At 40.3% G+C, this 26,010-nt stretch overlaps 1 pseudogene; it reads right to left on the bottom strand.

Moving 5' to 3' along the window:
• Positions 1–23,760: 23,760 nt before the first annotated feature.
• On the bottom strand, positions 23,761–25,648 carry LOC149997369 (mitochondrial import inner membrane translocase subunit Tim9 pseudogene; annotated as a pseudogene).
• Between the last annotated feature and the right edge of the window lie 362 nt (positions 25,649–26,010).

The following is a 26,010-nucleotide window of genomic DNA, read 5'->3' on the forward strand; positions in this document are numbered from 1 at the left end:
GTGACACTGTGAATGAAGAAAAGTTGTCCCAGATGTCAGAACTTTAAGCAATATATAGGGCTATTTACTTCTTGAGGAGGAAGGTTTGAGATCTAGATTTATACATAAACTCCTGAGAAGTGGCAAATTACTTGGCTAAAAAAAGCAAGACTACAATATGTAGTCTACAATATGTAGACTACAATGTAGTAGTTTCCTGTGGTTGCTATAGCAAATTACCTTAAACTGGGTGGCTGAAAACACAGTCATTTATTCTCTTAGTCTGGAGACCAGAGCTCTAAAATCAATATAACCAGATTGAAAGCCAGGTCCTGGAGGCTTGAAGAGAAAATTCATCCCTTGCCTCTTCCAGCTTCTGATGGCTGCTGACATTCCTTGGTTTATGGCCACATCACTTCAATCTTTATCTCCACTTTCTTTTTTATTTCTTTTGCTTTTTTTAAATCATTTGTCCTTTAGAGCTGTCCCAATTTTTCCCTCATTGCTCTCCCCTGCCCCATCCACCCACCACTCCCAGAGTCAATCCCCACCCTGATGTCCATGTTCATGGGTTATTTATACTAGTTCCTTGACTAGACCCTTTCCCTTCTTTTCCCCCTTATCTCCCTCTTCCCTCTTCTTGGTCACTGTTAGTCTGTCAGTCTATTTCCACTTTCACATTCCATTTTCCTCAGTTTTTGTCAAATCGCCCTCTGCCTCTCCCTTATAGAGATATTTTTGGTTTTATTTATGGCCTACCCTGGTAACCCTGGATAATACCCTAACATTAAAATCTATAATTTAATCATATACACAAAGACCACTTTTTAAAATAAAATCTTAAGATTCCAGGAATTATGACATACTTTTAGAGGCCATTATCAGTCTACTACAGGTTGAAATAATAGATCTTGGCAAGAGATTTCTGAGTGAACTTATAAAAATGGGCACAAAAAGTGTGAGGGTTTTTGTCTCCCATGTTACTACCTGACAAAGTGTATTCACCTCAGAAAATGTTCTCAGTCCTCAAGGAGCCAGCATGACTTCCTGTAGATGTCAGTGAACCACTGATGGCAAAGATGAAGTATTTTCTGGTCACAACAAAATGGGTTCCTTCTCACTAAGCTCCTGATGCTGCCCAAGCTGCCAGCAGCAGCAACTGGATCTAATCACTTGATATGGTACCACTCCCTTAAGACAGTGTTCTCAATCCATTTGTGGTGAGTAACCAGGTTTATTTGTTTTTATTTTTAACTTCTAAATACTATAGAAAATATTTTTGAATAATACATTAAAATAAGTTTCTAAAGAAATTATCAGATGCTTGGATGCTCTAATGGCAAACTGCTTTAAAAAAAAAGATGTCTAGACCCTTACTCTCAATTTCTATGCTTACCACAGATTGGCACATACCAGCAAAAGCACAAGGACTATGTTTTGAGTAATACTGCCCTATAAAATTATCCAGTACCTGTTGGCAGATCAATTACATCAGTTCCTTTCTATTTATGCAAGGTTATATCTATTCATAAAGTGGGTTTTCCTTCCCTGCTCCTGCTCATGTTGCTTTCACTAGTACCATATACAAATGCCTAATCTATTGGCCTAATGGTACGACCTTCAACATTGCTTCAGACAAAGGCAAATATTATAGCCAAGGGGGTGCAACATTGGACATATGACCATGGGATCCACTGTGTTATTGCATATCCCATCATACATAGACAATTAGCCAAACAACGTGATGGTATGGCCCATGCTGCCAAAAGCTGAGATACCTGAATCTGAGAATAAAAGGACAGTGATGAGACTGAATAAGACTGAATCACTCTCAGTGACCTACTTGCAAAATGTATGCTTTACTATCCTGAATCATTAGACTGTACCAGGTTAAAGGTCCTGGCTCTTTAGAAAGAATGCTTCCACCAGGAGTTTACTGAATTGAAAGCAGAGGTAACCAGCTAGCCACTTTCTACCCCTCATTTCCATGGACCACCAGTCAAAGAATAGAATTACTCTCCTGTTGGCAATTGAACCTAGTTTCTATGAAGAGTTAGGATTGCTGCTCTACAATGAGAATGTGAAGTCTAGGGGCCAGGGAGCCACTAAGCCTCCAGCTTCTGATAATAAGAGCCAATGAGCAATTGCAGCAACTCTGACTCAAAAGGTCAAGATAAGAGTCTGGAAAGCTCTTGTGTAGAATCTAGATTTCTTCACTAGGTGAGGAGCTCAGATGAGCTAAACTGTTGGCTGATGCAAAGAAAAATAAAAAATGCATGGAAAGAGGAGTGATGATTATTGCCAATGATAGCCTGGAGACCAGCCTTTGTTTCCATGACTGTCTTGCTGTAAGTCTTATCCCCAACTGCAGCCAGCCACTGTCCAAAAGGGCTCTCCATGACTGCTCCCCTGTCAGAAAATATGTGAGAGCATTTTATTCTCCCAGAAATGGAGGCATCATGCTACAACTGTGAGCCAGACAAAATAGAAGAACCCAAGTGTCCTCTATCAGTTCACTTAACTTCAAGTAACAGACACCCTGATGACTGTCACGGTGGCACATCCTTTTTAGCTGACTCATTCCTCTTTCTGTCACTCCTACTTCGCAGAGATGAGATTGTAGCCTTAATGAAGTGACAGCTCACCAGATTTGTCTCAGCATCTGTCAGTTACACAGTTTGCCCTATTACTGCTGCCTATGGTGGGTCACCAATTATTTATACTAATAAAAGTATTCTTCCTGCTAAAAGTGAATGTTAAAAGTACCTAGAATCATTCTAGATATTTAGGACATTTCCTCTACCTTTCACAGTTGTCTTTATATACTTAATGCAAAACCAAATATATAGTGACTGTTTTCACAAGTCTTTTCAAAGCATTTAACTAAGTTTTTTTAGAAACATTTTATGTATATAATGATAAGTAAAACTGATAGAAACATGCTTGGGGGCAAACACTACTGACTCTTGGCTACTTAATTTATGAAAAAGGAAGCTGGTTACACTGTTATATTTACATTAATATCACACAGAATGTGTTACAGAGAGAGGAGCATTAGTTAATCTGCCTTGTCAGTATATACCTATTTTTTAAAGAAAACTACTAAACGTATCACATATAAAAGTAAAGACACCAAATCAGCGAGGAAAAGGAAATTTTTTTCAGCTTTCAACAACAGTGAGACTTGTCCTCCTTCAAACTAATTGCGGATTTAGTCATGAAATGAAAAGGCTCGGTTAAACTATATTGCTCTCTTGTGGAATCAAAAATGCAGCATTTATCTTCACAGGCATTTTTCTCCCATATACAGCCGGATTCTTGGTCCAAAACCAGCAATGAAATTATATCACTAGCACAAGGCTCAGCCTGGTGGCACCAAGAGCTTTTCTCTTGTCCGCCACCCTCGGTGCATTCAGAGTTGGCACAACCACAGAAATCTGATATCTGATCATTAGTCAGGCCCTTAATGAAGATGTAGGGGAAAAGGAAGAAAACCTAATGAAATTAGAAAAGTGAAAAAGTAGACGGAGTCAAAGATGACACCAGGCTTCTGGGGAGACTGCAGGTAAAGGAGGTGTGTTGTAAGAAGGGGTGTGCTCAACTCAGGTCACCTCAATAAGGCCCGTCATGCTTGATGCTGCTTTCCTTGGCAAGGGCTACATGTAAAATTGAAAGAATCCATCTCCATTAAATAGCTCTTCACATTATACATTTAGAGGGGAAAGAAACACCAGAAATGAAATTTTGCCAAATAACTGTCCAATTATCCAGCAGAAAATACAGTGTTGCTCCATTTCTCTGAAGCTGGCAGTACCCATTGTGCCCATCAGGAACAACCTGACCCAGAATGTATGTAAGAGGGTAATCAGATCAAAGTCCTTTTCCAACCTGTATGCCTTTAAACAATGTTATACAATTAAAGATTCTACAAAAAATGGAATTCAATGTATTGGTTCTTCTTACTGTTTTCCTAAAGCAACACTGACTGAATGGATCCATAATCCCTACCTAGGACAGGGAAAAATCACTTAAACCTGGTTCAAATGAGAATTCTGTTAAAATCCTTCATAATCACTTTATAGCTGTTACAGAAAGTCTCAGAACCTGATCAACATACTTGCCCATCATGCATGAGGAATATAGAAACAAGAGAGACATATGCGTGGTCAGGAGAGGATGAGAGGGGCAAAGGTAATGTAATAGGTAGCAGATCTCTATCCTCATAATTTGCTTCTATCAGAGTTCACAAAATCTACCACCCCCATCCCAAAATCCAAGCATACAAAAACCAAGTGAGTACTGGTGCAGTTGCCCTTCCGTCAGGACCTGACAACTGTTCCGAGGACTCTTTTGATGTCCTTTAGTAAACATTCATCATTGTCCCTTAACCTGGATTCATGGACCATTCCTATTCTGTGTCTTATGGTCTTAGGGCTTGGGTCATCAGTTCCAGTTTCATACTCCAATAATTTCTGAACTTTAAAATAACCAGCTAAATTATTTTTTTTCCAAATAAGCATATAAAAAGATAAAGGGGGCTTCTCTGGCTAAAGTAAGAGAATGGCACAAAATTCCCACCCATTCACATTTCCCTGTTCCTCTCTTCCCAGCAGCCTTTGGGGACACTTGACCAAGGAATCTGGCTTCTTAGAACACAAGATGAACTCACCTGACAGCAAACTGCCTGGCATATGTGCTAATTAAAGAGCATTATAGGACCTCCTTGCCAGCTCCCAGAGCAAAAGCATTACCTTAAACAGCCTTCAAGAGACAATTAGGGTCAACAGCTCAACAACTATTTGAAAATATACATAAATATTATTATCTTTTTACTCCAGAAACAATGCTTATATTCAAGGCACTGCTCTGGGTGTCACTGGAAGAGAGAATCGGGTTCTAGAACCTTCTGAATTACAAATGGGTTTGATATAGGAAAAAACATGCTGCTTCCAGAGTCAAAACAAATACACTTTTAATAATAATCTGGACCAGAGCTTCCTATTGGATATTCTTGGTTTTTGAAGTGCAGATATAATAGCTCTCCAAGTGCAGAGTAAAAGCTCTCCAGCCTTTTCAATGATAGGTAAAAAATAATACAGCTTCCATAGGTAAAGACAGGTGAAACCCTTAGCAAAACTTGACAGTTTAGAAGTCAGCTCCTCGGCTAACCCTTCCTCCATGACTCATTCTCATTTAGGGGTTGGGAATTAAAGTGTCAGCTTTGTCAGGATGTTGTGAAGGTTAGAGGAGGAGAAGAAAGAATAACCAATGATTTACACAAAGAAATGCACAGCCAAACTCAAATGTGCAGAAAATGTGTGTGAAAGTTATAAATGACATGGTATAAACCCAAACTGTGCTTACTTCCTCTCCTCCAGGATCATCAGAACACATACTTTTTAGAAATATAAGAGTGAAAATAATAAAAAGGTGTTCCTTATATAATTCTTCCAATTTTCAGTAGGAACAGTTATCTGATTGCAAAGCATGCTTGTTTGACAATTTTCCAATTGGGAGCATTGGTAGAGCCTATAATTCTGCACATGGAGAGGCAAAGTGGGCTACAGAGGAAAGCAGAAGTCACTCCATCCTTAGAAAAAGAGCTGAATAACTTCTGACATCCAACCTGTGGGGTCAGTTTTGGCTGAGAAGGGTGCCTGGCCTACCTGAGACAGCCCACAGAGCTAGAATAGCAGACTCCCGCAATGCCCCAGAGATTTTAGTATGTCCTCACTTTGTAGCTGGAGAGTGTTATTAGGTTGGGGATAAGGGAAATATTATCTCAGTTTTCAAAAGGAAAAACTTTTAAAAACTACTTTCAGTCTCCAGCAATGTAAGCTTTGGTTTTATTTTTCTAATATCACAGTTTCCCATTGTGATTAAAGACAAGCAGGTTATTTTCCTCTTCATTTATCCTTCTTTTTTAAATGAGTATTTTAATGGAAAAGTAAAGCCAGAAAAGTATTAATAATTATTGCAAAAAAACTAGATTAACAACAATTTTAAGTAGATAGGGAGAATTATACACACACAGATGCATAAAATCACCACAAAATATCTTCATACATTTAGGCATCTTGCATGCAAATTCTTAACTATTGCAGATATTTATTAATCTAGTCTAGATTTTCCCCATATTTATGCAGTAATTACAAATGCACCCAATGGTTAAGTGCTGATGAACCTAAACACAATGGCATCCTTAGCAACCCTCTCTAATACAAGACAAGATAAAACTTCCTTTTTTAAAACGTATATTATCCATTTTGTGTTTCAAACTCTATTTAATGTAATCATTTAGAATACACTTAAAAAGCACATAACAAAGTTTTAGACTGCAATGTAAAACAACTTCACCCCAAATACTTCAACTTGAGGTCAGTCTTTGGAGCATTTGTTCTTAGTGTTCCTATAACTTCCTGGAACTGATAGTGTTGGAGCACATAGTACCACTAGTGTGCATTGACCATCTGCACATTACCTCATCAAAAGTCATAGGACCTAATGTTGCCAAGCCTGGAAATGTCTGTTTCCACTAACTCTTTCAAAGCTTCTCCCTCAAGAGTTTTGTCTAAGTAACTTAGAGTCATGGTATTTGCTTAACTTTCTGGGCATAGGTTATCCTAATTCTGCTGATAAAAGGTGTGATTCCATTGGAGATCCATGGTGGCAGAGGATTAAGTGGAAGCTACACTAACCTCCTCCTAGGACCAATCTGGAATTACAACTTAATTGTGGAGAAATCATCTGGAATAACCAACTGAACACTAGCTGGAGAGAAGTCTTATAACCACGGAGAGACAGAGAAGGCCACTTCATCACAACATGACTAGTAGGAAGACCAGAGACACAAAAGAGCTCACTGAGCTCCCACAGGTGGCAGTTGAAGGGACTGAGAAACAGCTCAGCAGCTGGGGGTTCTCCCTGAGAAGGGCAGGGTCTAAACCCCCAGATGGGCTTCCCAGCCTACAGCAACAGAGTGGAAAGTAAAATAGCATCCAGCTCTGAAAAGTGAAGAGCCATAGGGTTTTTTTGCTGGCCTGAAAGAAATAGCTGGAGACAAAGAGCTCTTAAATGGATCACGTGCAAAAATATTTTGGCACCCACTTACCCTGGGCTCAAGCGGAGGGAGGGCAGAGAGGATTAGAGATGCTTGGGAGTAATTTGGAGTGGAGGCTTTGAGGAGAGAACTGAGGAAGCAGCCGACCAGGTTCCAGTGTTGGCTCACTCCCCACACTGCAGACAGACCACTCCTCTCCAAGTGGCAGCCTGAGGAGAAGCAAAAGCCCCACCTGCAGAAATTAATCTGCCCCACCCTTGGGGCTTAAGCCTGATGGCTGATCACAGATTGAATAGATTAACAATTAAAGGAGACAGACAAAGGCAGCAGATCTCTGGTTGTCTCCAACAAGTTGTGTAGGCCCAAACTGGTACACAATCTGATGTCACCAGGGGCAGATCCAGGAAGTGCAGATCAATCTAAGAAGAAGCAACAAACAAGAAGAGTCACAAAAATAGGGAGACAGAGAAGCAATCCCCCATTGAAAGGAAACAAGAAATTCCCAGAAAGACTGCTAAATGAAATAAGGAAAGCAAACTATCAGTCTCGGAATTCAAAACATGGATTATAGGGAAGCTCAATGAACTCCAGGGAAGAACTCCAGGGAAACTACAAGTAACTTACTGAGAATTACATCAGCGTGAAAAAGGACATAGAAGCTATCAATAAGAGCCAGGAGTAAATGAAGAATACAATTTCTGAATTGAAGAACACAGTAGAAGTAATTAAAAGCAGCCTAGAGGAAGCAGAAAATTGGATCAGCGAGACGAAGGACAACATAGAAAAAAATTCCCAGACAGTGCAACAAAATGAAAAAAGAAGAGACGGAAGATGGCGGAGGAGTGAAGGGGCGCTGAGCTTTCAGACTCCGGAGACCCATCTGCAGTTTGGGCTAATTGCAGACAGAACATGTCAGTGAGCAGCTGGACATTGGTGGGAGTTGAGCCAAGGCACTGCTGGATTAGAGAAAATCCACCTGGGAACAACCTGTTTAGTGAGGATAGCGGAGGAAAAGGGGACGAAACGGGATTCCTGACTGGGGCGGCTGCCCGAGCTGCGGCTGGAAGTACACAAAGGCTTTTTGGTGACCATAGGCTGCCCCGGAGAGAAGTTGGGAGGAGAGCGGATCTCTGCCCGCTGGCAGAGACGGGACTCGACCAAGTGGCATTGGCGCCGAAGGACAGGAGACAGCGTGCTGCCGGGCAAGTAAGAACATAATTCTCCTTTATATTTTTCTCTAGTGGACGGTGGAGAGGGGAGGAAAGTTTGGGGGTGGTAGGCCATTTTTGAGGAGCGCAGGTGCAGAGGTGCGCTCATCCACTCCCCAACCCTACCCCTGAGTCGCGGGGGCGCACATAGGGAAGTGCTCTCACTCACTGGCCCAGGTGCGCGGAGCCGTGAGTCCAGGCGTCCCTCAGACACTCCCCAACAGACATAAGATCAGTGCCCCAACGGGCACAGGGAGGGCCCACTGAACACGCAGAGGACCGTGCGCAGACACCCCTAGACAGCTCCCGTGGGCGCAGGGCCCCAGGCCGGGAAGCAGACCACTAGCGCAGGCTCTGTTTGTGCGGCCCAGATGGGTGAGGGAAGGCGGGAGGCTGCAGGATGGGAACAGCGGGCGGCAGCGACTCACAAACGCTCGCTTCCACTGAGCACAAGTGTCCGCGGCCCCGCCCTAAGAGGCGAGAGACCAACTCCGGGAGCTCGGCTCAGGGGGACTAAGGACATGGGTGCGTGAGCACGAAAACACCTCAGCCTGGGGACAATAGGCGCCCATCGTGGGGCAAGCCCTCGGTCGCCCCACCCATGCAGGGGCGCGCGCAGGACACCTCAGCTGCCTCCAGGGGGCAGCAAGGGAGCACGCCGTGCCGGCAACCGTGGGCGCGCATCATTGCGGCAAACGTGGGCGCACACCAGTCCTGCAAGAAACAAGAACATCTGACCCGCCACACTAGACCAGCTGTGGACGCAGAAAAAGAAGACGACACACCAAGGCTAAACTGAGTAAAAACATCCCTTTTTTTCCCCACTTTTTTCTCTCTTCTTTCTTTCCTTCTTCTTTCTTTTCTTTCTTTCTTTCTTCTTTTTTCTTGGGGTTTTATTTTTCTTCTTCTTTTTTCTTTCTTCTTTCTTTCCTTCTTCTTTCTTTTCTCTCTTTCCTTCTTCTTTTCTTTCTTCTTTTTTCTTGTTGTTGGTTTTTTTTCCCTCCCCTTCCAAAAAGAAAAACAAACTTTATCTCTCACATGTTGCATATAACCTCTCCTTCTCATCCTTTCTCTTTGGTCATTAATTGTTTGTTTGTGTGTCTAGTTTAGCCCCCCTGTCACTCTAAATAATAGAATATAATTACTATATAAACCCAATACAATACAATCCCACTTTCTTACTGTATTATGCATTTTTCCATCCTTTTCTTCTATTTTCATTAACATATAATGTAAATATTACCTACTGGCTTGCATAGTCTCAACTATTATTAATCTATCACCCCCTCTATCAAAAATCACATTTTTCCTCCCCAAAAATAACTCTTATCTATTCTTCTTATAGTATAAAAGCTCTAATCTCTTTACATTTATATTAATATGGGCTTATTGGCTAACGATAGCGGGATAGAGGGTGGGGGATATTTTTTGAGAGTGTGGATCTCCTGCCTGGGCTGTGTGTTTATGTTTTTAACAGCATATCCACAAAAGAACTCAGGACAAAGTGGATAGAGTGACTCTCAACCAACTAGCCAGAAGGAAGATCCTACCAAAGAACATCTGAAATATAACCAAACAGCATAAACAAACGACATAAAGGGTAACTCAAGAACATCAGGCTCAGGATATCAAAGAGACTGCACCACTGAAACCCCCAGATCTCCCATAAAGAATCTCATACCACAAAGGAGGGAAGTCAAAGCAGACCATCCACCCCAAAAAAACAAACAAACAAATAAATAAATAAAAACAAAAAGAATCCAACATGGTAAGACGCAAAAATAACCCCTCAATGAAAAGAAAAGAGGAATCCTCAGAAAAAGAGATAGATGAAATAGACATAGCCCAAATGTCAGACATGGAATTCAAAACAATGATGGCAAAGAAGCTCAATATACTCGACATCCTTAAAAACAACTATGACAACCTCCAAGGAACTTACCAGCAGCTCCAAGAAAATTACAGGGAACTTGCAGAGAACTACACCAGCATAAAAAAAGAAATAGAAAGTATCAACAAGAACCAGGAAGAAATGAAGAATGCAATCTCTCAACTGAAATACACAGTAGAATCAGTCAAAAGCAGACTAAACGAAGCAGAGGATTGGATTAGTGAGTTAGAAGATAATGTAGAGAAAAACTCCCAGACAATACAGCAAAATGAAAAACGATTGAAAAAATATGAACAAGATGTAACGGAATTACAGGATAGCATGAGAAGCAATAATATCAGGATCATCGGAATTAGAGAGGGAGAAGAAAAGGACCATGGAATTGAAAAACTGATGGGAGAAATAGTGACAAAATTTTCCGAACCTGAGGAGAGAAAAAGTTATACAAGTTCAGGAAGCACAGAGAGTTCAATGAAGAGGAACCCCCAAAAACCCACTCCAAGGCACATCATAATTAAAATGGCGACATTCCAAGACAAAGAGAGAATCCTAACAGCAGCAAGAGAGAAACAGCAAATAACATACAAGGGAGCTCCGATAAGGCTATCAACTGATTTCTCAACAGAAACATTACAAGCCAGAAGGGAATGGTCAAAAATATTTCAAGCAATGAAAAACAAAGGCCTACAACCAAGAATACTCTACCCAGCAAGGCTCTCATTCAAAATGGAAGGTGAAATAAGGAGTTTCTCAGACAAAGGAAGTCTGAAAGAATACATCTCCACCAAACCAGCATTGCAAGAGATGCTAAAGGGAGTGTTCTAAGAAAAAAGAAAAAAAGAACAAGAGAGGAGAGGAACAGAGGTACAAAGGGCAATGAACAAATACACATCAATAATAACCTTAAATGTAAATGGATTAAATGCTCCAATTAAAAGACATGGGGTAATGGAATGGATAAGAAAACAGGACCCAGATATTTGCTATCTACAAGAAACACACCTCAAAACAAAAGATTTACACAGACTGAAAGTAAAGGGATATAAAAAATCTTCCAAGCAAACAGACTGGAAAAAAAAGCCGGGGTAGCAGTCCTCATATCAGACAAAATGGATTTCAAAGCAAGGACAATAAAAAGAGACAAAGAAGGACATTTCATAATACTTAAAGGAACAATCCATCAAGAAGATGTAACATTGATAAACATATGTGCACCCAACATAGGAGCACCCAAATACATAAAGCAAATACTAGAAGACCACAAAAAGGATATCAAAAACAACACACTCATAGTGGGGGACTTCAACACTCCATTATCAACAATAGACAGATCATCAAAGCAAAGAAACACCACGGATATACAGGCATTGAACAACACACTAAACCACATGGATCTAACTGATATATATAGAACTTTCCACCCCAAAGAAGCAAAATATACATTCTTTTCAAATGCGCATGGGACATTTTCAAAGATAGACCATATGATAGGACACAAAACAAGCCTCAACAAATTCAAGAAAATTGAAATCATATCAAGCATCTTTTCAGACCACAATGCCTTTAAACTAAAAATCAGCCTCAGAGGAAAAAATCAAAGACACCCAAACTCATGGAGATTGAATAACATTCTATTAAATAATGAATAGATTAACAATGACATCAAAGAAGAAATCAACAAATTTCTAGAAACTAATGATAATGAGCACACAACAGCCCCAAACCTATGGGACACAGCAAAAGCAGTCCTGAGAGAGAAGTTCATAGCAATACAGGCATATCTGAAAAGGATAGAAGAATCTCAAATAAAAAACCTAACCATAAAACTACAAGAACTAGAACAATAACAACAAACAAAGCCTAGGGCAAGAAGAAGGAACGAAATCATCAAGATCAAAGCAGAATTAAATGACATAGAGACTAAACAAACAATCCAAAAGATCAACAAAACTAGGAGCTGGTTCTTCAAAAAAATAAACAAAATTGACAAGCCTCTAGCCAGTCTAATCAAGAAAAAAAGAGAGAAGACCCAAATAAACAAAATCAGAAATGAAAGAGGAGAAATCACGACTGATACCACAGAAATAACAATGATAGTTAGAAATTACTACAGACAACTGTATGGCAAGAAATGTGACTATCTAGAAGAAATGGACAAATTTCTAGAAACATACAACCTTCCAAAACTGAATCAAGAAGAAGTGGAAAGTCTCAACAGACCAATAGCAAAGAAGGAAATTGAAACAGTAATCCAAAATCTCCCTGCACACAAAATCCCTGGACCGAGTGACTTCACAGGCGAATTCTACAAAACATTTAGGGAAGATCTAACTCCTATCCCCCTCAAACTGTTCCGAAAAATCCAAGAAGAGGGGAAAATCCCAAACTCTTTCTATGAAGCCAGTATTATCCTAATCCCAAAACCAAATCAAGACACAACAAAGCAAGAAAACTACAGGCCAATATCACTGATGAACATAGATGCTAAAATCCTCAATAAAATATTGGCAAACAGGATCCAGCAATACATCAAAAAGATCATATATCACGATCAAGTGGGATTCATCCCAGAGATGCAAGGATGGTTTAATATTCGCAAATCAATAAATATAATACATCACCTAAACAGAATGAAAGACAAAAATCACATGATCATATCAATAGATTCAGAAAAAGCATTTGATAAAGTGCAACACCCATTTATGATGAAAACACTCAGCAAAATGGGAATAGAGGGAGCATACCTTAACATAATTAAAGCTATATATGAGAAGCCTGAGGCCAACATCATACTCAATGGACAAAAACTGAAAGCATTCCCCCTGAATTCAGGAACTAGACAAGGCTTTCCACTCTCTCCACTCCTATTCAACATAGTGTTGGAAGTCCTAGCCACAGCAATCAGACAAGAAAAAGAAATAAAAGGCATCCAAATTGGGAAAGAAGAAGTAAAACTATCATTATATGCAGATGACATGATAGTATACGTAGAAAATCTATAAACTCCATTAAAAGACTACTCAATATAACAAGTGAATTTGGCAAAATAGCAGTGTACAAAATAAATATACAGAAATCTAAGGCATTTCTGTACACCAACAATAAAATATCAGAGACAGAAACAAAAAAGAAAATACCACTTACTATAGCAACAAGAAAAATAAAGTACCTAGGAGTAAATTTAACCAAAGAGATAAAAACCTGTACACTGAAAATTACATAACATTGAAGAAAGAAATTAAGGAAGATGCAAATAAATGGAAGCAAATACCATGTTCTTGGGAGGGAAGAATCAACATCATCAAAATGGTAATACTACCCAAAGCAATTTACAGATTCAATGCAATCCCTATTAAAATACCAATGACATATTTCACAGACCTAGAACAAATACTCCATAAATTCATATGGAACCAAAAAAGACCCCGAATATCAAAAGCAATCTTGAGACAGAAGAACACAGCAGGAGGAATCACAATACCAGATATCAAACAATACTACAAAGCCACTGTGATCAAAACAGTCTGGTACTGGCATAAGAACAGACATATAGATCAATGGAACAGAATAGAGAGTCCAGAAATAAACCCAGGCCTCTATGGTCAACTAATCTTTGATAAAGGAGGAAGGAACATAAAATGGAGTGAGAAGAGCCTCTTTAACAAATGGTGCTGGGAGAACTGGATAGGGACTTACAAAAAAATGAAACTGGACCACCAACTTACACCACACATGAGAATAAACTCAAGATGGATCAAAGACTTAAATGTAAGCCATGACACCATAGAAGTCCTAGAGGAAAACATAGGCAAGAAAATATCAGATATCTCACGTAACAATTTCTTCACAGATACATCTCCTAAAGCAAGAGAAATAAAGGAAAAAATAAATAAATGGTATTACATCGAACTAAAGAGTTTCTGCTCAGCAAAAGAAAACATCAGCAAGATAAAAAGGAAACCAACCATATGGGAAAACTTATTTGCCAATGACATCACAGACAGGGGACTGATCTCCAAAATATGTAAAGAGCTGATACGACTCAACATCAAGAAAACAAACAACCCAATTAAAAAATGGGCAAAGGACCTGAACAAACACTTCTCCAAAGAGGACATACAGAAGGTCCATAGACACATGAAAAAATGCTCAACATCATTAGCCATCAGGGAGATGTAAATAAAAACCACAATGAGTTACCACCTCACACCTGTCAGAATGGCCATCATCAACAAATCAACAAGCAACAAGTGCTGGCGAGGATGTGGAGAAACGGGAACCCTGGTGCACTGTTGGTGGGAATGCAGACTGGTACAGCCACTATGGAGAACAGTATGGAATTACCTCAAAAGATTAAAAATGGAACTGCCTTTTGAACCAGCAACTCCACTACTAGGATTATACCCGAAGAATCTTGAAACACCAATTCAAAAGAACTTATGCACCCCTATGTTCATTGCAGCCCTGTTTACAATAGCCAAGTGCTGGAAACAGCCTAAATGCCCATCTGTAGATGAGTGGATCAAAAAACTGTGGTACATCTACACAATGGGATACTATGCAGCAGAGAGAAAGAAGGAACTCCTGCCATTTGCGACAACATGGATGGAACTAGAGAGAATTATTGTTAGTGAAATAAGCCAGGCAAAGAAAGAAAAATACCATATGATATCACCTAATACAGGAAACTAAAGAACAACACAAACAAAGGAACTAAATAGAACAAAGAGCAGAATAGCAGTCAAGAGGGGGGAGGGGGGAGGGAGAGAAAGGGGATAAGTAAGGGAAGCGTTTAGTCAAAGAACCTGTATAAATGACTCATGGACATGGACAACGGGGAGGGATATGATTGCGGGAGAGGGGGTGGGTTGGGTGGGGGAGAGAAATGGGGGAAAATGAGACAACTGTAATTGAAAAACCAAAAATTAAAAAAAGAAAGGAAAGAAGGAATCCCCAGAAAGACTACTAAATGAAATAAATGCAAGCAAACTATCAGACATGGAATTCAAAATAAGGATTATAATGAAGCCCAATGAGCTCAGCGAGCTCAAAGAAAACTACAAAGAACCCCAGAGGAATGACAAAGAACTCCAGGGAAGGTGCAAGAAACTTACTGAAAACTACACCAGCATTAAAAGGACATAGAAACGACCAATAAGACCCAGGAGGAAATGAAGAATACAATCTTTGAATTGAAGAACACAGTAGATTGAATCAAAAATCAAAATCGGGCTAGAGGAAGCATAGGATTGAATCAGAGAGCTGGAGGACAGAGACAAAAATTCTCAGAGAGTAAAACAAACTGAAAAAAAAAAAAAAGACTGAAAAAGAATGAAGAGGTTTTAAGAAGACTACTCTACCAAGCTAGACTATCATTCAAAATGGCAGGTGAAATTAGTAAGAAGTTTTTCAGACAGAAGAAGGCTAAAAGAATACATTCCCACCAAACCAACATTGCAAGAAATGCTAAAGGGTCTGCTTTCAGAAGATGAAGAAACAGAGAGAGACAGAGAGGAACACGAGTACAAAGGGGGAAAATGACAATGAATAAGTATCTCAATAATAACCTTGAATGTAAATGGATTAAGTGAACAATGAAAAGACACAGTGTAGTTGAATGGATTAGAAAGCATGACCCATGTATGTGCTGTCTACAAGAGACCCACCTCAGAAAAAAATATCTACACAGCCTGAAGGTGAAAAGATGGGAAAAAATATTTTAAGCAAATGGATATGAAAAAAAACCTGGGGTAGCAACACTATATCAGACAAAACAGATTTCACAAAGAAGGGCATTTCATAATACTTAAGGGAACAATCCATTAAGAAGATATAACCCTTGTTAACCTGTATGCACCCAGTATAGGAGCACATAACTGTATAAGGAAAACCTTGGAGGACTTCAAGAAGGAATTAAATAGCAACACACTCGTAGTAGGGGACTTTAACACCCCATTGTCAACACTGGACAGAACTTCCAAGCAAAGAAACACCAAGGATATTGTGGCACTGAACAACACACTAGATCAAATGGACTCAATTGATATGTACAGAATCTTTCACCCCAAAGAAGAAAAATATATACTCTTTTCAAATGCATATGGAACATTTTCAAAGATAGACCACATGGAAGGACACAAAACAAGTCTCAAGAAATTCGAGAAAATTCAAAATATATCAAGCAACTTCTCAGATCACAATAGCTTGAAACTAGAAACCAACCTTTAGGAAACAAGTAAAAAACATTCAAATTCATGGAGAATGAATAACATGCTATTAAATAATAAATGGGTTAACAATGACATCAAGGAATAAATCATAAAGTTTCTGGAAGCAAATGAAAATGAACACTCAACATCCCAAAAACTATGGGACACAGAGAAGGCAGTCCTGAGAAGGAAGTACATAGCAATACATGCCTACCTAAAAAGGATAGAAGAATCTCAAATAAACAACCTAACCCTAGATCTACAAGAACTAGAAGAACAACAACAAACAAAGCCCAGAGCAAGTAGAAGGAAGGAAATAATCAAGGTCAGAGCAGAATTAAATAAAATAGAGACTAAAAGAACAATTCTAAGGATCAATAAAACCAGGAGCTGATTCTCTGAAAAGATAAACAAAGTTGACAAGCCTTTAACCAGACTCATCAAGAAAAAAAGGAGGGCCCAAATAAATAAAATCAGAAATGAAAGAGAACTCACAACCAATACCACAGAAATACAAAGAGTTGTAATAAATTATTACAAATAACTAGATGACAAGAAATTTGACAACCTGGGTGAAATGAACAAATTTCTGGAAACATATAATCTTCCAAAACTGAATCAAGAAGTAGAAAATCTGAATAAGTGGATAAAAACTAGTGAAAATGAAGCAGTAATAAAAAAAAAAAAACTCCTGGGACACAAAACCCTGGATTGGGCGGCTTCACAAGTGAATTTTACAAAACATTGCAGGAAGAACTAACTCCTATTCTTCTCAAAATATTCTAAAAAATCCAAGAAGAGGGAAGACTTCCAGACTCTTTCTATGAGGCCAGTATTATCCTAATTGCAAAACCAGGTCAACATACAACAAAGAATGAAAACTACAGGCCAATATCACTGATGAACATTTAAGCTAAAATCCTCAACAAAAATCGGCAAACAGGATCCAGCAATACATTAAAAAGATCATACACCACGATCAAGTGGGACCCATCTCAGGGATGCAAGAATGGCATAATATTCACATTAATAAACATAATACACTACACAAACAAAATTAAAGACAAAAATCATATGATCATATTAACAGATGATGAAAAAGCATTTCATAAACTACAGGACCCATTTATGATAAAAATGCTTAGCAAACTGGGAATAGAGGGAGCATACATACATCAACATAATAAAGGCCATATACGAGATATCTGCAACCTACATTATACTCAATGGGCAACAACTGAAAACATTCCCGCTAAGGTCAGGAACAAGAAAAGGATGTCTGCTCTGTCCACTTCTATTCAACATAATTTTGGAAGTTCTAGCCACAGCAATCAGAAAAGAAAAAGAAATATAAGGTATCCAAATTGGAAAGGAGGAAGTAAAACTGTAATTATTTGCAGATGACACAACAGTGCACAGAGAACCCTACAGACTCCATAAAAAATTCCTCAAGCTAATAAGTGAATTTGGCAAAATAACAGGGTACAAAGTCAATATTCAGAAATTGAAGGCATTTCTGTACACCAATAATGAAAGATCTGAGATAGAAACTAGAAAGAAATCCCATTTACTATAGCAACAAGAAAAATAAAGTATTTAAGAATAGACTCAACCAAGGAGGTGAAACACTTGTACCTGGAAAACTACAGAACATTGAAGAAAGAAATTAAGGAAAATACAAATAAATGGAAATGTAAGCAATGTTCATGGATGGGAAGAATTAACATAATTAAAATTTCCATACTACCCAAAGCAATTTATAGATTCAGTGCAATCTCTATTAAGATGCCAATGACATATTTCACAGACCTAGAACAATATCTCAAAAATTTATATGGAACCAAAAAAGACCCTGAATAGTCACAGCAATCTTGAGACAGAAGAACAAAGTAGGAGGAATCACAATATGTAATATCAAATTATATTACAAGGCCACTGTAATCAAAACAGTCTGGTACTGGCATAAGAACAGACATATAGATCAATGGAACAGAGTAGAGAGCCCAGAAATAAGTCCAAGTCTCCACGGTCAATTAATATTTGACAAAGGCAGAAGGAGCATAAAATTGGGTGAAAAAAGCCTCTTCAACAAATGGTTTTGGGAGAATTGGACAGGGACATGCAAAAAAAAAAAAGAAACTAGAACACCAACTTACACTATACACTAGAGTAAACTCAAAATGGATCAAAGACTTAAATGTAAGCTGTTACACCATAAAAGTCATAGAGGAAACATAGACGGTAAAATTTCAGATATTCCATGCAGCAATATATTTACCAATATATCTCCTAGGGCAAGGGAAATAGAAAGACTAAACAAATGGGACTACATCAAACTAAAGAATTTCACTCAGCAAAAGAAAACATCAGCAAGATGAAAAGGGAGCCAACCACATGGGAAAACATATTTGCCAATAATACCTCAGACAAGAATTTGATCTCCAAAATATATAAAGAACTTATACAAATCAACACCAAGAAGAATTTTAAAATGGGCAAAGGACCTGAACAGACAATTCTCAAAGGAGGATATACAGAGGGTCCATAGGCATATGAAAGAATGCTCAACATCACTAGCCATCAGAGAGATGCAAATAAAAACCACAATGAGATACCACCTCACACCAGTCAGAATGGCCATCATCAACAAATCAACAAACAACAAGTGCTGGCGAGGATGCGGAGAAACGGGAACCCTACTGCACTGTTGGTGGGAATGCAGACTGGTGCAGCCAGTGTGGTAAACAATATGAAATTTCCTCAAAAAACTAAAAATGGAACTTCCTTTTTAACCAGCAATTCCACTGCTAGGATTATACCTTAAGAATCCTGAAACATCAATTCAAAAGAACCTATGCACCCCTATGTTCATAGCAGCACTATTTACAATAGTCAAGTGCTGGTAACAAGATGAGTGGATCAAAAAACTATGGTACATTTACACAATGAAATACTATGTAGCAGAAAGAAAGAAGGACCTCTTTACCATTTGCAACAACATGGATGGAACTAGAGAATTATGCTTAGCAAAATAAGCCAGGCATCGAAAGAAAAATATCATATAATATCACCTGATACAGGAGACTAATGAACAACACAAAGAAACAAGCAAAATTGAACCAGAGGCATGTAAACAAGGAGCAGACTAACAGTGACAAGGGGGGCGGAGAGAAAGAGATAAGGGGGTAAGAGGGGGGAGGGTTTAGTCAAGGAACGTGTATAAATGATCCATGGACATGGACAACGGGGTGGGGGTTGACTATGGGAGATGTGGTAGGCGTGGTGGGGGAGAAGCAATGGGGGAAAAGTGGGACAACTGTAATAGAAAAACAATTTAAAAAATGAAGGTGGATTAAATAAAAAGAGAAAATTTATTAAGAAATTCACAGAGATAGCAGTAAGTGGTGGAAGAGATTGGCTAGGAAACAAGAGGCAAAGGGTGGGCCCTTGAAGCTTAGGAGAAAGATAAGGTAATGCACCTGTGGAGGGGAGTAGTGAATGGGAATAAGACAGGTGGGATGTGCACCTGCTTCTGGGTGGGAGAGTGCACTGGGTCCTCCACCCTAAGGGCTTTTAAGAGTGGAGATTTTAGCGGAGGTCCAGGGGAGGATTTCAGTAGATGTGGCACCAGCTTTCCAGGTGTTTCCTTTCAGGTTTGTGGTCTCCACTGTTTGGTCAGCACCAGGGCAGGGGGTCATTAGTCAATGCAGCTTGTCCTGAGATTTGGTGTGGCATCGCTGGTCTGGTTTTGCTGCTTTTCTGGGCCTCAAGCTGAAACACAGCTGAGGCCTACGTGTATTTGATGCAGGTCATAACTCTATTGTCCTGGGGGCTCAATGTTCAATGCCCTTGTGTTCTCTAAGTAATTCTAACCTGCATGACTAGCATCATGTCAGGAGAAGAAAGGTCAGAGGAGGGTTCAAACCCCATGACCAGTCTTAGGAAAGGTCAGAGGGTCTAAACCAAATGACTAGCAATATGCTAGGAGAGGAAAGGTCACCCTGGGGGAGAGGGGCGTGGCGCTGAGGTCCTTGTTTTCCTAGTTTGGCCCATTCCTAGGCCCCTGGGGATTTCTTCCCTGGTGATCTTCTATGCCTAGCCAATGCTTATCTGTTCATGTCTGTCTAACTGCCCACCACATTAAAAAATTTCCTCCCACCTTCTAGGTTCTTCTTGGTGGGTTAATAACCAAATGAACAGAAACAGATTAAAAGGAGAAAATCAAAGTTTAATACAGGTACATGGGGGATTCATGTGGACATTACAAATCCATTAAAATTTCCAAAGACAATAAGGCAACATGAGGTGTATAAAACATATTGGAGAAAAGGGGGTAATGAAGTACTAGATTTCAGAAGTTTAAATGGGCAATTTACAGGTAGTTGAGAAAGAAGGGAACCTATGGCAGAGAAATCCTTACCAGGTGACTCAGAAACAATGGGACATAATGAGGTATTAGCTAACAGGCACCTGCTTGAATTTCTCTTGTTTAGCATACTTAATTCAAATTAGGCTAAAGGGAACATCCTAAGATCTCTTCTTGGGCTGGAAGGAGTGGGGGTCAAAGGTTCTTTCTGAGTCTTTTGTTTTTAATAACCACCTTAAAATCAAAATCCCAAAAAACTGCTTCAGGGTGACAGGATTGTGGTCCCTTCACAATCAAACTAACTCTGAAAGTCAGGTATGACTTTCAATAAGTCACCAAAAATTTTAACCCTAGCATTTCACTCTTTTTAATAACCAAGTTTAGAATTGTAGCCAATTGTTCTTAATAATACAAGCTATCCAAGAAATCTTGAAAGATTATAAATTATAAATTTTCAAGGTGTTCATCCTTAGTATCATCACTGTTGGCTGTGTGATCCTGAACAGCTTCTCTGAGCCTCAGTTTTCTCATCTGATAAATTAGGATTGCTGCAGATGGAAATCATGTTCTTTCATGAGATCTCAAGGAAAGCGTTCTGAGAGACCCATGCATGGGGAGTTGTGGCCTGGTGAGGTTATAAATTGCCCTTGGGTTCCCAATGTCTCATCTCCATCTGCACTTCCATGAAAAAAGTCCATCCTTGTCTTCATCAGGGCCAAAACAAGAGCCAATGTCAAAATATCTGTGCCAATGGTTCAGTTCATATTACATCTTAGTCCAGTCCAGTTTTTATCACCGTCAGCTAGCTTAGTTTGTTTTCCAGACTGCAATCCACTGCTCTATTCCTTTACCAAAGCTTCCACTAGTAGCCTGAATTTGGAGTCCACACGGCTGTTGGCCATGTGACTGCCAAGGCTATATGTTTACTATGGAGAGAGAACAGGAGAGTGCACAGGGTGAGCACTGTCACCAAGAGAGAGACAGAAGCCCAGAGACAGAGATAGTGAGAGTGAGAGAGTGAGAGAGAGAGAGAGAGAGAGAGAGAGAGAGAGACAGAGAGAGAGAGAGAGAGAGAGACCAAGGGGGGGCACTTTGTTAGCTGGGATTATATTATCTTGGGCTTGGGCAAAACCAAGCACTTTTTCGAAATAACCAAACTAAGGTTTTATGGGCTTGTCCTGAGCCACCTTCTAACCACAATCCACTTCCTATATTTTCAGGGATTTTATGTTCTTTACCCAATTGGATCCTTTTTCCAGGTCAGATTGACTGGCCTGTGGTTATCATCTTGGCTCCTACTGCGCATGTGCTCACCTCCCCCTTTATTGTTCTATTCCCCTCCCACCCCCCCCCACCCCCGTGATTTGTATGGAGCAGTCCTGTGGTTTCCTGGGGAGTGTGGAAGGCTGTTAACTTCCTAGGGAAGAGGGTTTATGCTCCCTCTAGCTTATTATGCTTAATAATGTCTGATTCCTTTTGCTCCCTTCCTTTTTAATATCTAGCTACCTACACTAACAGGATTTGTTACGACTTTCTTAAGAGAGACTCTGAGAAAGAATTAATCTTAATGTCTGAAAAAGCATCCATTGTACATAATGAACCATGGTCTCTCCATGCATCTAAAAAGGTTCTAGTACCCTTGGGATAATTGAGAAAATAGTTAACTAATCTTTTTATATATTATATGGTCCAGATAAAACCAGGGACCAGGTGAGAAAGATGATAAGGAGACTCAGTAGAATACAGATGTAACAAAGAAGTAATCAGCATAATAAGTGGCGTATGGGAAGTGTCCAGCGACAATAGCTCCTTGCCCTCTTAGCTGCAGGTTAGAAAGGATCTGGGCTGAGACTCTGACCACAGAGTAGAGCTGGGCCCTTCCACATTGTGATTCTCAATGCCAGTTTTTCAACATGCATTTGTTCCAAAATTGCAGCTCTTTTCCTAGTGATAAGGCACTGTTGCAGAAGGATAGAGGAGGGATATGGACCAGTGGAGAGAGGGGAAAGCATTCCATCAGGCATTTCACAGAAGTTGTCTTTTAAGGAACTAATGGAGATCACACTTGTGGTTGTCATGGAGCTGCCAGGACCTAACAGTTAGTTACTTCTTCTTCCCTGAATTTGTTTATTTGTTTCTTTCTATTTCTTATCTGTAAGTTTCTGGAAAAAGTGGGCTAGGTTGTTTTTTTATAACCTTATATCTAAAGAGCCCAGCACAGAGGCAATATTCAAGATGTCTGTGATAAATTAGGTAATTGATGTTCATCAAGGGAAACCAGAACATATGAAGCTAGCAGAGGACTGTGGAGCAAAACCCTGCCTTCTGTCCTGAGGCACTTTAGGAAGAGAACTTCCCAGGTCTGGGAGGGTGAGCTCCTCACCCTCTGAGCCCAGTGCACCTTGGGCTAAGTTTTCTGTGGCGTGTTGAGAGAGAGGAAAGGGTGGCAGAATGGCTGCATCATCAGTCCCGTCAGATGATATGCAAGCTGCCGGCAGCCCCCAGAATGGACCGGGCACCTTTGTATGTTCCATCATCTCACAGCCTTTAGACAAGTTCTCTAATCTCAGGTTCTCAGTGACTTCATAAGTCCATTTTTCTCTTTTCACACCTCATCTAGTCAAGTCTGGATTAAAATATCCCAAGTAAACCCATCTTTGTCTCTCCAAATGATGTCCATGATACATCAAAGGGCACACACACACCAAACTTGGTAAGAGTATTGCTAGCAGTGTGTCTTTAAAGAGAAGGGTTTTTATTGTACAAGGCAGGACACTACAATAGAGCTTTTTCTGTGCAAGGTTCAGAGCTGTTGCCATGGCAACTCCTGCACTCTCCTCTGAGAATCTAAATACTTGTTATTTTTCCAGAAAGAGAGAGAGGAGAGAATATCAATGATATCAATGAGATTCGCCATAGCACCTATTTGAGGTTTTGGAGTAGTAAAAAATTAATTTCCTAAAACAACAAAGCAAAAAGCCTCTGGAAAAAGCCCCGGCCGCTCAAAGGAAGAGATACAAACTGGAAGCGAGCCGTGCGCCAGTGTCTCAGCAGCAGCCTGGCTTGGGGAGAAGTCCCCGCTGCAAACGCCGGGCAGGAAGCAAACAGCTGCGGGGCAGCGGGCCCGCATCCCGGCGCAGAGTGCTGCCCGCTGGGTGCCGTCTTTCTGCCTCTGCCCCCCACTCCCCCTCGCTGCTTCCTCCGCAGCCTCCTCCCACCACGGAGCGTCTCTGGCTAAACAAAGAGAATGGTACGCTTTTTAAAATGTCTTTTCTCTTTGTATAGTAGGTTATGTGGGGAAAAGTAATTGCAGGACATGGCACAATAAAAAATGCTGTAGCATTTGTCTTTAAATCGAAATGCCCCGTCCCCACCCCCCCACCCCCCTGCAGACCAGCCCAGCCAGCCGCCTCTCCTCCCTCCACCCCACCCCCACTCTTTTATTCTCAGTTAGATCACGCCTTGTGCCAAGCAAAAGGTCATTTCAGGCCATGTTAGAGATGAAAGGACAGGGCAAGGTATGTGGAGGTGCTGGAATTGGCAAGCCCAGAGCGCAGGGGGTGCGCAGGAGGAGAAAGAGGAAATGAGGGATGAGAGGGGAGGGGAAGAGGGAGGAAAGCTGGAAGGTGAGGAGCGCCAGCATTCAAGCACCAGCGCAGTTAACAGAAAGACACAAGAAACTTTTCAAAGCATATGACAGTGCTACTTAATCTGTAGCTAATTCTTTATAAAAGTAAGAGTGTGGCTTCTATTATGAGCTGTCTGGAGAGTAATTCAAGTTTTGAACCATTCTCACTCAGAACCTCCTAGTTAACCATTCCTCGAGAGAGATGTGCATGGCAGAAGTCTGTCCATGTTCTGGAAACAGGCACTGAGTAAATGGGGCTTCAGGGGAGAGTATTCAGCCTTGGCAGAGGGTCAGGACTTAGATGACGATGGCCTTGCAGTTCTGAGAGATGTTCAGAGTCGCCAGGGTATGTGGCCAGTATAGCTGCTTTGTTTCAGGATCATGCACAGATCTCTGTTGGAAGATGAGAAAGTGAAAATCACAAGAAATGTTGCATACATACTGTTTTCTACAATGTTTACTGGGTAGTAATGGCCTGCTCTTTGTTTTTTTTGTTTGTTTCTTTTTTTGTTTGTTTGTTTTTAAAGCAAGTAACTATGTTATGTATTAACCAGCAATTTGAGACAGACATGAACAAACAGTAATATCTGGAGGATGATCCTGGTTGAAAAAAATTTCACGTAGCCACAATCCAGTAAGAATACTGTTGCCACACACATACACACACATTTAGCAATATAATTTTTTCTATCTCATATATGATTGAACACATATTTTGTTTTAAAATTAACAGTCACCATTAAAGAAACAATTGTCTATTTTTCTAAAAGTAACTAAGCTGTCATATCTCAAGGCCTCAACAGATGTTGCATCGTACTATTTTCATTGAAAAATAAGGCCATCTATTTTGATTATTCCTGGTAAATAGCACTTCTGTTTCTCTGGTGGTTTCATTTGCCAATCACTCATGGCAGATGGTTGACATTGTGGCTACTGCTTTCAGGGGCTTCTCTCAGATGATTCCTCATTTCCAGGGAAGCAGCTGTTGACTCTTCCATGGAAATACACCCACCAGGGCCTCTCTGTGGCACTGGCCAAGGAGTCCTGCTCTGGCTGCCAGCCCTTCGTGTTGATGAATGTCATATTCCTGAAATCTCATGGGTACTGTGCATCACTTTTAAATATTTCTGCAAGCAATGTTCTGAACATGTGAGCTCTTCAGGTTTTACTTCTCTTGTTGTGAAGTCTTAACACAGTGCAGAGTAGGTTTCTGTAAGTTTACTATCATCTCCAAAAAACATCTTAAGTTGGTTCATCTGATCAGAATCTGGCATGTGTGCAGCTGTCAGCATAGGCAGCTGGTTAGATATTAACACAAGAGAAGGGAGAGCACTGGCTGACCTGATTAAGCTGGGAAACAACAGTCTGACAGACATGGCAGGGAAAAATAGGATTGCTCCACCAAGTGCATTAACATCCGAGTGGGCAGGAAGTCCAGCTTTCCAATCACCCCAGTGAACAACCAGTCCCTTCCCTCAGACTCACGGGAAGAGGGAGGAATGGTGTAGGGGAAGTCCTACCCAGTGTATGAGCATTAGGAGTAAAAATGGCCACCATAAAGGGAAGCAGACAAACCCGGACCAGGGAATGGACAGGATAAGGGTACCAAACTCTGAAGATCCAGAAAGGGGATTGGATAGGAAGAGGCACCAGCATAGCCCCAGGAAGA

This window comes from Furipterus horrens, unplaced genomic scaffold (assembly GCF_987537825.1).
Source record: "Furipterus horrens unplaced genomic scaffold, mFurHor1.1.pri manual_scaffold_11, whole genome shotgun sequence".
Taxonomy (NCBI): Eukaryota; Metazoa; Chordata; class Mammalia; order Chiroptera; family Furipteridae; genus Furipterus; species Furipterus horrens.